Here is a 12,598-nt window from a genome sequence, read left to right as displayed (position 1 = left end):
CTAGAAACTCATTGATCAGCTACCCTCAGGTCGTTACTCTGCACTGTCCTCCACATTCCACAGGTTACAGAGAATGCACGAACAATATAATATTAATCAAAAACCCTATGTCTTACACATTTTACATGTAAAATGGCTAATCCGTTCCAAGCCCTCCAAAAACACCCCAGTAAATTTCATAATAAAGCTAAATTGACCTATAAACAATGAAATACTAAAACAATTTGGACCATTCAATACCTAAATTAAGAATAAAAATGCAAAACCTGTAAATAAAGTGTATATTAGTGTACAAGAAATATTATTACTGTAACATAAAATGTGGAAGCTTACCTTTCGAGTGAGGCTATCTCCGAAAGTGGCGGCAGAGGAGGAGGAGGACAAACGGCAGATACGTACACTTAACTTTATGAAACACATAAAAAAATGTCAGAAAAACAAACTAAACTTTACAAAACACATTAACAAAACTGTAACACTTAACTTTACAAAAAACTTAAAATTTATTTTGTCTTTTTTTGATTTTTACATTTCTTTTTACTTTTTTTATACTTTACGTAATTTCAATTTCTTCACCACCGAATGGATGCCAGTCTGTTTACGGAATTTTTCGAACCACCCATGAGAAACCTTGAACTCTGGGGTTGCCGTTGATGTCCCCTCTCTGCCGTCGTCTTCGGCTTGGGCAATCAAATCGCCGAAAATAGCGCTGGCCTTCTGGCAGATTGCCATCTCGGTTATTGTATCGCCATCGATTCTTTGTCCTCGATCCATACAAGAAGCAGCCTTTCCATTTCATTATGCACATGGCTCCTCTTGTTGGACAAAATAGTCACGCCCTTGGAAGGTGTAGCTGCTTTGATGGCTTCCTTCTGCTTAAGGATGGTGCCTATCGTCGACGGATTTCGGCCGTATTCCTTAGCGATCACACTCAACCGCAAGCCAGCCTCATACTTTTTTATTATCTCCATCTTTGTCTCCATAGAAAGCATTCTCTTCTTTCTGTGAACTTCAGCAACTTTCTTGGGACCCATGACTATATGTACTGTACGTAATTAAGTTACGTATGTAGTATGTATTCGTACTAATTAGGTTCTCACAACACGATAAAGTAGCACAACGAAATCACTAACGAATTTACGATACAAAACAAAATCGTTGGACCGAACGAATGCCGCATGTGTACAATAAAGCTTCGGGTGCAAAGTGGCCGAGCGAAGGAACGCCACCACGTAAGATGCATGATGGGAGGGATGCTGTCCAATAGGAGAGAAACATCTCATGGCTTGGCTAGCATCAGGAACCAATGGGAGAGCAGGAGGATGGTGGCGAGTCTACTAGAACTAAGATGGCGGCGCGAGTTTCAAAATTGTTATCGGGCGAATCTCGGACTTTCAGAAACCTTTCGTACCTTGAAAACTTTTCGTATCTTGAAAACTTTTCGTATGTAGAGCAGTAAAATTTTTCGTGTCAGCTTTCGTATCTCGAGTTTTTCGTAATTTTGAGCCTTTCGTATCTCGAGTTTTTCGTAAGTTGAGCCTTTCGTATCTCGAGGTACCACTGTACATACGTATCCACTTTCAGAGTAAAAGAAGTTTTCTTTAGATCACTAGGTAAACTTCATAAGTCAGTCATAACGAAGGTACACAATTTAATAAAATAAAGAAAACATGTAGTATGTACAAACATAATGTTTGCAGAGGGTGAAGGTAAAATTCAGTCAATTTAAAATCATGAACTAGTGTGTGTGAGAGAGAGAGAGCGAGAGAGAGAGAGAGAGAGAGAGAGAGAGAGAGAGAGAAATGTGTACGTCATGTGAGGTAAAAAACTGGACGGGTATCATCTTCAAAATGTGCAAATGGGATCACATCTTCTGAAAGGACATTAACTGTATACTATGTACGTAACATTGTACATACCGATTGCACCAGCACTTTTCTCTGAGGCTAAGAAAGTAATTTTCACAGAACGACTACTCTGTTATGTATCTGATATGTTTTACTAAATGTAGTATACTATACTCTGTTTTTTTCTATCTGTCCACCCGCCTGTGGTGTTTGCGTATGGTAACACTGTGTTCCAGGCTTTAGATAGTTACGCTATGCGGCTATGTGGAAGTTTTAGGTAAATAAAAGGATATCTGGGTGTACATTTGCAACTGAAAAGTGTTTTATTAATTTACTGTATGTGAATTACAAAGTTAATATATGAAATAGGATATTGTTATTATTGCTGAATGTAACTATTTAAAGCCCGGGACGCAGTGTTACCATAAGCAAACACCACAGGCGGGTGGACAGAAGGAAAAAACCGAGTATAGTACGTACTTTAGAAATTGAACAAAGTTTCTGAAGGGATATCATCTTTGAAAAGTTCAGTAACTTTTTGAATGGGTATCGCATCTTGTAAAAGTATGTACTATATGCACTAACTGTAGGTGCTGTAATTACCTTTGTATCATATTTATGCTTGTCAAAAATAAGAATACTAATACATTTTTAATCAAGATTTTTATGCATGACACTTACCTGGCAGGTATATATATAGCTTATCCTCTTGACGCACTGGCAGAATTTCAAAACTCGCGGCAACCGCTAGTACACTGGTAGTTCAGGTGATGGCCACCCCGTTCCCGTGGCGCTGGTACTTGGAACTATTCCCGTTTTCCTCAGATTTTCTCTGCCAGCCGAACCGGCAACATCGTTGTTGGTTCTCTGATAGAATTTCCTGCTCGTTGACTGACTTTTTGGATATTGGTATCGTATTCACGAAGTTAGCGTGGCAATCGCATTTTGTTTGGATTTTGATTTAGTATGTCTGATTCAGGAAGTATGTTTAGAGTTTGTGTGAAAGAAGGGTGTAAGGTGAGACTGCCGAAATCATCGGTAGATCCACATACTATTTGTAAGAAGTGTCGGGAGTTTGTATGTACATGGGACAATAGGTGCAATGAATGTCAGTGTCTGAATGAGAAAGAGTGGAAGGCTCTTATGAAGTATGTTGAGAGATTAGAAAAAGATCGGGTTAGAAGATCTGTCTCTAGGAGTGAGAGATCGGGATCTTCGAGTAAGCCTTTGAATGAATCTTTGCATGTGTCTTCTCCAGCTCATTCACATGTAGACGTAGCACCTTCCCCTCAGGTTTCTCCTGCGCCCGTTGCTGTATCTGAGGATACTACTGATCCACAAATCGTGAAAGTGTTCGCTGCCCTTGCGTCTATGGGAGAAATAACAAATTAAACGATTAACAGACAAAGTGGAAGTGTTCGGTGACAGTGTTGTGGAGGGGGCGCCTGATCGTCCCTCTCGTGCTCCTAGACCGAGACCTCTGTCAAGCTCCCAGACCCAAGGGAGAAGGCATGTCGACAGTCGAAGGGAGGCGAGAGGGGTTTACTCGCGATCAGTTGTCCCTTCAGGCAGTTCTGTTGCTTCCCAGGCTGCAGCAGTACGCCATGGAAAAGGCGATACTGGGAAGTGCCGTTATTCTTCGGATAGTTCGGCGTCAGGAAGGAGTAGGCGTTTCGCGGAAGTATCGCGTCCTCTCAAGAGGTCATACTTTCCGTCCTCATCACAGGATGAAAGGGCTGTTGACCAAGAAGGGTGGAGTAGCCCTGAGATTTTTTCATCGGAGGATGAAGAAATTATCCCTATCAAAAGGAAAGAGGATTTCTCGTCAGTTGGAAGTTACTAGCTGTGCGGTGAGAGGTGTTTCTCCGCTTAGAGGAACTCCTCTGCGTAGACCGCAGGTTCGCTCTGCCTCTCCGTGTTAGCCCGGTGCGTCCTCGATCTCCTCATCATCAGAGTCTCGTAAGGAAGCGGTAGACGAAGGAATTCTGCGGGACATGCAGGAGAGATTAGCAGTGATTGTACAATCATGGGAGAAGCCCGAACAACCTTTGGTTAGACGTAAGGACTCGTCTCTCCCGGTTAAGTCCTCCAAGAGGACGCAGGACGTGCAACGCAAGCCAGGACGCAGTGCATCCCTTAAGAAGGACGAAGCAGTGCTGGACGCAGGACGCAAGAGGAAGAGTGATGGACGCATACGTTCAGGAGGACGCAGGACGCAGGCGGCAGCAAGTCGAAACTTTTTCTCGACAAGGAAGAGAGGAGTTTTACAAGGAGACAGCGCCGCATTCGCTCTCTAAGCAGGCTCTGCATAAGGAGTCCGCTTTGGAGAGTCATCAGGATCTTGGTTTTCAAGATATTTCTTCGCAGGAGGAAGAATTTGTGGAGAGTGCGGAAGAGGACAAGAATGTGGAAGCTCCTTCTTCGGACTACAAGAGACTAACAGAGTGCCTTCTTTCTTTGTTTGAAGGAGATTTTCAACCTGCAGGCCTGCCATCGCCTTTGTCTCAATTTTCGAAGACGAAGACAGCCAAGAAATCGTCTTTTTTGAAAATGACTTTGTCTATTTCGGCCAAGAAGCCCTTCAACGTGTAAATGAGTGTTTTGAAGAGAAGAGAGAGTCAGGGAAGACTTCTTTTGCCTTTCCTCCGGCCAAGTTGGCTTCTAAGTCTGGTGTTTTGGTATGCTACGGGGGAAAGTCTTGGCCTGGGAGTTCCTGCCTCCTACCTAGGGAGACTTTTCCAACATAGTGGACAGCTCCCGTAGACATGCTTTACATCAGCCAAGTGTGGTGGACTTCGTCAGAGTTCGACCATTTACTCAAAGGTATCTATCGGACTTTTGAGGTGTTTAATTTTCTTGACTGGTCGTTGGGGGCCCTGGCTCGGACTTCGGAGATGGAAGATTCGTCAGAATCCGAGTTGCCCGTAGAAGTATCATGTCCTGTATGGATAAAGCCTTGACAGATGGAGCTAATGAATTGGCTTCACTTTTTACAGCAGGCGTTTTGAAGAAAAGACATTCTTTTGTGCTCGTTATTCGCTGCTAAAGGAGTCTCGAACGCGCAAAAGTCGGAGTTGATGTTCTCTCCGCTTTCAGGACAGCTCTTCCCTCAGGATATCATTAAGGACATCTCGCTCTCCCTCACTCAGAAGGCTACTCTGGGATCTTCCTTAGCGTCCTTTCTGTAAGGAAGTATTTACCTTCTAATGTAATGAAGAAGACCCCGAAGGATACAAAGACATCACAGCAGCCCTTTCGGGGTAGGACTTTTTCCTTTACCGACCAGCATTTAGAGGGAAAAGAGTTCCAGCCAAAAGAGGTTCGAAAACCTCAAACAAGCAATGAGTCAGAAGTCCTCCAGACTTGTGTGGGGGCCAGACTTTTAGACTTCTGGGAAGTCTGGCAAAGCAAAGGAGCGGATCCTTGGTCTGTAAAGGTAGCGAAGGAAGGATACAAGATCCCCTTTCTCAAGAAACCACCTCTCGCTACAGCTCCGAGAGCCCTAGGGGCTCATTACATCGATTTAGAGAAGAGAGAGGCTCTTTGGCATCAAGTTGTCAGCATGTTAGAAAAGGGGGCCATAGAACCGGTTCTGGATCACGAATCCCCAGGTTTTTACAACCGTCTGTTTCTAGTACCGAAGTCATCAGGAGGTTGGAGGCCAGTACTGGACGTAAGTCAGCTAAACTTGTTCGTAGAAAAGACCAAGTTTACGATGGAGACGAACGATTCAGTACTGGCAGCGGTACGACCAGGGGACTGGATGGTAACGCTGGACCTTCAGGATGCGTACTTCCATATTCCGATTCACCCAAGGTCCAGGAAATATTTGAGATTCGTGATCCAGGACAGGATTTATCAATTCAAAGCCCTTTGCTTCGGTCTGTGCACGGCTCCTCAAATTTTTACAAGAATGATGTCGAATGTGGCGAAGTGGCTTCATTTGTTAGGAGTCAGAGTCTCTCTCTACCTCGACGATTGGCTCATAAGAGCACAATCAAAACAGCAATGTCTGGAGGTCACGGACATCACATTGGAGTTAACTCAGCAACTGGGTCTGATGGGGAACCTGAAAAAGTCACGGTTGATCCCCTCTCAGGAGCTAGTTTATTTGGGGATTCTGATATCCTCAGTGATTTTTCGGGCTTTTCCGTCACCCGAAAGGCAGACCATGTGCCTGCGGAAAGTGCAAGAATTCCTATTGAAAGACCAATGCTCGGCGAGAGAGTGGATGAGCTTGCTGGGGACACTCTCTTCGTTAGAGCGGTTCATTTCACTAGGGAGACTTCACATGAGGTCCTTACAGTTCTTTCTGAACGAAGTCTGGCCAAGAAGATCGCAACCAGATTCCTTCCGGTTTCCAATTCCTTCAAAGATAAAGGAGGAATTAAAGTGGTGGCTAGTTCCGGGGAGGTTGTCAGAGGGTACGTCACTCCAGCAGAGGAACCCAGACCGGATATTATTTTCCGACGCGTCAGACGGAGGCTGGGGAGCGACGCTGGGCCCTCGGGATGAGTCAGGCCTTTGGAACGAAGAAGAAAAGGCATGGCACATAAACAGGAAGGAACTGATGGCGATCTTCTTGGCTCTGAAAGCGTTCAGACCGTGGATCAGCGGCAAAGTGGTGCAGATCAACGTGGACAATACCACAGCTCTGGCATATATACAAAAACAAGGAGGAAACCCACTCGTTATCCCTTTGCAACTTGGCGAAGGAGATTCTTCTGTGGTCGCAGAGAGAAAACGTCACCCTGCTCACCAGGTTCATTCAAGGAGAGAAGAACGTCAGAGCGGATCTGTTGAGCAGGGACGGACAAGTGCTTTCCACGGAGTGGATGTTGCATCTTCAAGTATGCCAGAGACTGTGGAAGCTCTGGGGCACACCAGTAGTGGATCTTTTCGCTACCGCAGCGACGAAGAGGTTACCGAACATTGTCTCCCAATCCCGGACCCTCTTGCAAGGTCGCAGTCGATGCCTTCCTACTAGATTGGACGGGTCTAGATGCGTACGCTTTTCCCCGTTCAAGATTTTAGGAAGGGTAATGAAAAAATTCAGAGAAAGTCGAGGAACAAGGCTGACTCTGATAGCCCCATACTGGCCGGCCCAAACGTGGTTCACAGAGGTACTGGAATGGACAGTGGATTCTCCGAGAAGTCTACCCACGAGAGTAGATCTTCTCAAACAACCCCACTTCGACAGGTTCCACAAGAACACCCTCGCTCTGGGTCTGACTGCGTCAGACTATCGAAAGACTTGTCAGAGCGAGGGGGTTTTCTAGAGAAGCAGCGAAGGCAGTTGCAAGAGCACGAAGGCCATCAACTATCAAAGTGTACCAGTCGAAGTGGGAGAACTTCCGTAAATGGTGTAAGAATCGGAAGATTTCTTCATCCAGTACCTCTGTGACACAAATTGCAGATTTCCTTCTATACCTGAAGAAGGAACTGGGTTTGGCTAATCAGACAATTAAAGGTTATAAGTGTATGTTGTCTGCAGTGTTTAGACACAGAGGTTTAGACCTGTCCAACGACGCAGATCTTAGAGATCTTCTCAGATCTTTTAATACAAAGAAGGATCGACTTTGCAGAACTCCTTCTTGGAATTTGGATGTCGTTCTCAAGTTCTTGGAGACGGATAGGTTTGAACCTATGGGCAGTTCGTCTTTGCGAGAGCTAACGAAGAAGACTATTTTCTTAGTAGCCTTAGCTACAGCTAAAAGGATTAGCGAGCTGCAAGCTATTGACAAGCAAGTAGGTTGGAAGCACAACAAAGCAGTTTGTTCTTTTCAACAGGAGTTCTTAGCAAAGAATGAGAATCCTTCGCATCTGTGGCCAAGATCTTTTGAGATTGAAGGACTGGCTGATCTAGTAGGTCAAGAACAAGAAAGGGTTCTTTGCCTAGTAAGAGCCTTACGGTTTTACGTAGAAAGAACAAGAAGCATTAGGGGGACTTCATGTTCTCTGTGGTGCTCTGTTAAAGATCCTACTAGACCTATGTCTAAAAACGCGATGGCTTTCTTTGTAAGAGAAGTCATTAAAGAAGCTCATTTACTTTGTCAGGAAGAATGCTTCGGCTTGATTAAGGATAAAGCTCATGAGGTGAGAGCAGTAGCTACGTCCTTAGCATTCAGGAAAATTTAGCCCTCAAGGACATTATAGATTCGACGTTTTGGAGGACAAACTCTGTGCCTTGCCTCATTACCTTAGAGACGTGAAGACAACTTTTGATAATTGTCAAACGTTAGGCCCGTATGTATCCTCAGGTACAGTACTGGGCAAAGGAGTTTCCACCCCATAACCTAATAACATGCTAGGTTTTATTTTAATTAGGTTATAGTGTTTTTTATGGTTGTCTGAGAAGGTTAATACCAGCTCAGTTTTTGGTGTAGTGTTTATTATTGTATGTGTGTGTGGTTCAGGTGACTAACTTTCCTAGCATGAATGCCCGTGGTAAATGAGGGCTAGGGTTCTCTGTCAGCAGATTGGTCATGTCCAGTTGTCAGACCCTTGTTGTTAGCTTTCTCAACAAACAGGTCACATCCTAGTTGAGAGCTACTAAGGTTTAGCAGGCTAAGAGGCAGGACCTACGAAGTCAGCTACCTTAGCAGGTAAGGAACTTAATAAATAATTTTTAAAATTTAGTTAATTTTTGAATTATGACGATGTTGCTGTCTGTGACCCACCTCCAAATGTGTCAATCAGCTATATATATACCTGCCAGGTAAGTGTCATGCATAAAAATGATATTGTTATGATACAATAAAGTTTTATGCATACTTACCTGGCAGGTATATATATAGCTTATCCTCTTGACGCACTGGCAGAATTTCAAAACTCGCGGCAACCGCTAGTACACTGGTAGTTCAGGTGATGGCCACCCCGTTCCCGTGGCGCTGGTACTTGGAACTATTCCCGTTTTCCTCAGATTTTCTCTGAACCCTGTCTCCTGAGGGGAGGAGGGTGGGAATTTAATTATATATACCTGCCAGGTAAGTATGCATAAAACTTTATTGTATCATAACAATATCATTTTATACAGAAAAGCTTTAAAACTTAAAAATTTACATAATACATTAAACATACACTTTTGCAGGATTTTGCATTGCTTCTGGAGGATTCATAAATGTTTGTGCTATTGTGAAGAACTCGAGTATGATAATTAGTTAGGTTTCAATGAAAAGTTCGCGCTATTGTGAATTCACACAAATCGAATCGCATAAGTTTGGGGTATTACTGTATACCTCCTATCAGATAAAAGCAGGTCAAATGTATGGTAGGCTAGGTCTTATTGCTACAATCATGTCTGTAACTTTTTATTTTGGCCAGACATATCTTACTTCTCACAGTACTTAGACCTAGACTGAGCTATGATCTATATCAGCTCAAGTCATGGCAGGCATAGGGTTGTGGTGCAATAGTCTTAAAAGCTTTCTCTTCAGTCCACAAATAAACAAGTTTTTTCTTTTTTTATATTTACTTACAGAAGATGAACCCAGGGAAGGTTTCGAAAGCTTTTTGTAAAGGGGTTTTAAATTATACACGAACCCGCAACATTTTATTATTGTTGACCTCTTAGAACATTATATATATATACTCTCGCGATAGAGAGTGTTAACTAATTATACATAATTATATCGTATCACTCACTCTGTTGAGATCAAATCGGTCCCTGTGCTTCCCCATAATGCTTTCAGAATAGAAAACGTGGAGGGCGGAACATCCGTTTGGAGATAAACTCCGAAAACTATGTTCAGTTTCTACTTCTTTTGCGTTTTGACAGTGTTTAGTTTCCTCTCATTTTAACAATTATAGTTTAAAAGCTCCACGTTACTCTTTTTTCATAGAGTGATGCATAATGTGATAACTTTTGTAATTGAAGTGGGTTACGATTTATTATTTGATTTGAATTCAGTCTGCCTGACGATTACAATTTTGTTCACGCGCGATTGGTGTACGAAGCTCTCTCTCTCTCTCCTCTCTCTCTATCTCTCTCTCTCTCTCTCTTCTCTCTCGTCTCTCTCTCTCTCTCTCTGTTTTGGATTGATTCTCGCTGTTTTATATATATATATATACTATATATATATTTATATATTTAATATATTATATATATATATATATATATATATATAAAAATGATTGCTCCTCTCTGCTCTGTCGTCTCTCTCTCTCTCTCTCTCTCGCATCTCTCGTCTCTGTTTGTGGATTGATTCCTTCGCTTTTGTGTTATATAGATTATATATATATATTAATATAGATATATATATATATATGCTATATATATATATATATCTATATATATATATATATATATATATATATATATATGATATATATATATATATATATAAAACTGATTGCTCCTCTCTGTCTGTCTGTTTCTCTCTCTCTCTTTCTTTGTGAGTCTCTCTCTCTCTCTCTCCCTCCTCTCTCTCTCTCTCTCTCTCTTTGTTTCTTTGTACATTGATTCTCTATGTGTTTTATATATATATATATATATATATATATATATATATATATATATATATATATATATATATATATATATATATATACTCGCTTTGTTTCTCTCTGTCTCTCTCTCTCTCACTCTCTGTTTTCTTTGTGTTTACTTCTCTCTCTCTCTCTCTCTCTTTGTGTCTTATCTGTGTCCGTCAGTCATGAGTAATTACATCCGGTGATAGCAGTGGGGCAACCGCTATAACATGTGTATGTTGTGTCTCCACCTCCATCCAACAGTTGCTTAATCAGACCTTGATGGCCGCTACTGCCTCCTCAGCCTAATCATCTTTTAAGCCTCACTTTTTAATATTAATTTGTGAGCTGTTGCTCTCGGTTACCCGGTAGATTAACCAGCAAGCAGTGGTTCACTTTTTGGAGGGGTGGTTCAGTTTTTGGACATTGGTTGATTTTACACAAAAGTGGGGAACTTTTTAAAACTCACTGTTTAGTGTTGATTTGTGAGCTGTTGCTCCCGGTTACCCGGTAGAGTAAGCAGTAAGCATTGGTTCACTTTTTGGAGGGGTGGTTCAGTTTTTGGGAAAAATGGTTCACTTTTTCAGAGTGATGTTTCACTTCTTTTGAACGATTGGGTAGTTTTAAGACTCTTTGTGGTATTAATTTGTGAAGTTGTTACTCCTGTACTTGGTGAATTAACCAAGAAATAATGGTTCACTTTTTTGAAAAATGGTCGACTTCCTGGAGCATTGTTTCACTTTTTTTTTTTATAAAATGGGTCACTTTTTAAGAATTAGTGACTTCTTAAAGAATTGGTCACTTTTTAAGAAGTAGTTGACTTCTTTAAAAAAAAAATGGGTAACTTTTTGGAACAATGGTTCGTTTTTAAACAGAAATGGTTCACATTTTAATTTAAAAAAAAAAATGGTTAATTTTAACTCAAAAATGGTGACATTAAAAAAAAATTGGTTGACTTCAGAGAAAAATATGGTTCCTTATTAAAGAAAAAAATTATCGTCTTGGCATTTTTCGAGATCAAGACGATTTTTATTGAAATAATAACTATTATTACTCAAATAAAAACCGTCATTTATTGAAAAGTAGCTTTGGTTTCCTACAATTACATTATCATTTGGGCGAATAATTCGCTCGATTATCTTAGGAATGATCTTCTTAGTTAAATTCTGTTTAATGATAAAGATGATAATTATTGTAATAATTATGAAAGTGGTTGTAATGATAATAATTGGAAGGACAATATTATTGTTATTATTATTATGACTTACAATATATATATATATATATATATACTATATATATATATATATATATATTATCTATATATATATATACTATATATATATATATATATATATATATATATTTTAAGTCATAATAAATAATAAACAATAATATTGTCCTTCCAATTATTATCATTATTACCTCTTACATTATCTTTATTATTACAATAATTATTGTCATCTTTATTATTATAATTATAATCACATTAATTCATACAAATTATATTATATATAATATATACATGTATGTATATATATATATATTATATATATATATATATATATATAATATTCACTCAAGAGCTCAAGTTGACACATACCCTACCATATCCTATAAAAAAAAAGAAAAAAAAAAAGAAACGGAAATCTACAGACAAGATCAGGAAAACTGTAGCATTTTCTACAGAACCCCAGAATACAGCAGGTCATGCTGTCGGTTTTTTTTTTTTTTTTTTTTTATCTGTATTTTGATGTGATTGTTCGATTGTATTAATTTTTTTTTTTCTGGGGTGTCAAATCTTCGTATAGGCCTACGTGCATTTTTGTGAGCTATTTTGTGAGTTATAATAATAATAACAATAATATTGCCTTTCCAATTATTATTATTATTATCATCATCATCATCACATTAAATCTTACACAAATATACATCCGATTATCTCAGACAATAATCGAGCTGAGATCACCACCATTGGGCCCATAAGCAAAATCTAAGAAGATAACTCCTAGGAAATCGATCTAATTATTCGCCCAAATGATAATGTATATAATTGTAGGAAGACAACGCTACTTGGATTAATTCATAATTATGTCGTTACTTTTCAATAAATGACGGGTGTTATTCGAGTTATTTTTTCAATTAAAATCGTCTGTAATATATATAATCTATATATATTTTTTTTTTATATATATAGATTTATATATATATATATATATATATATATGTGTGTGTGTGTGTGTGTGTGTGTGTGTGTGTGTGTGTGTGTGTATGTATGTGTG

The 12,598-nt window shown here is 40.0% G+C and overlaps 1 protein-coding gene across 2 annotated transcripts in view; it reads left to right on the top strand.

The window, feature by feature from the left end:
• LOC135199411 (nuclear hormone receptor HR96-like) overlaps window positions 1–12,598 on the top strand; it is a 69,313-nt gene that overhangs the window by 14,150 nt on the left and 42,565 nt on the right. The gene's annotated exons all lie outside the window — the stretch shown is intronic.

The sequence above is a fragment of the Macrobrachium nipponense genome, chromosome 25 (assembly GCF_015104395.2).
Source record: "Macrobrachium nipponense isolate FS-2020 chromosome 25, ASM1510439v2, whole genome shotgun sequence".
NCBI lineage: Eukaryota > Metazoa > Arthropoda > Malacostraca > Decapoda > Palaemonidae > Macrobrachium > Macrobrachium nipponense.
This window is presented reverse-complemented; position numbering and strand designations above follow the sequence as displayed.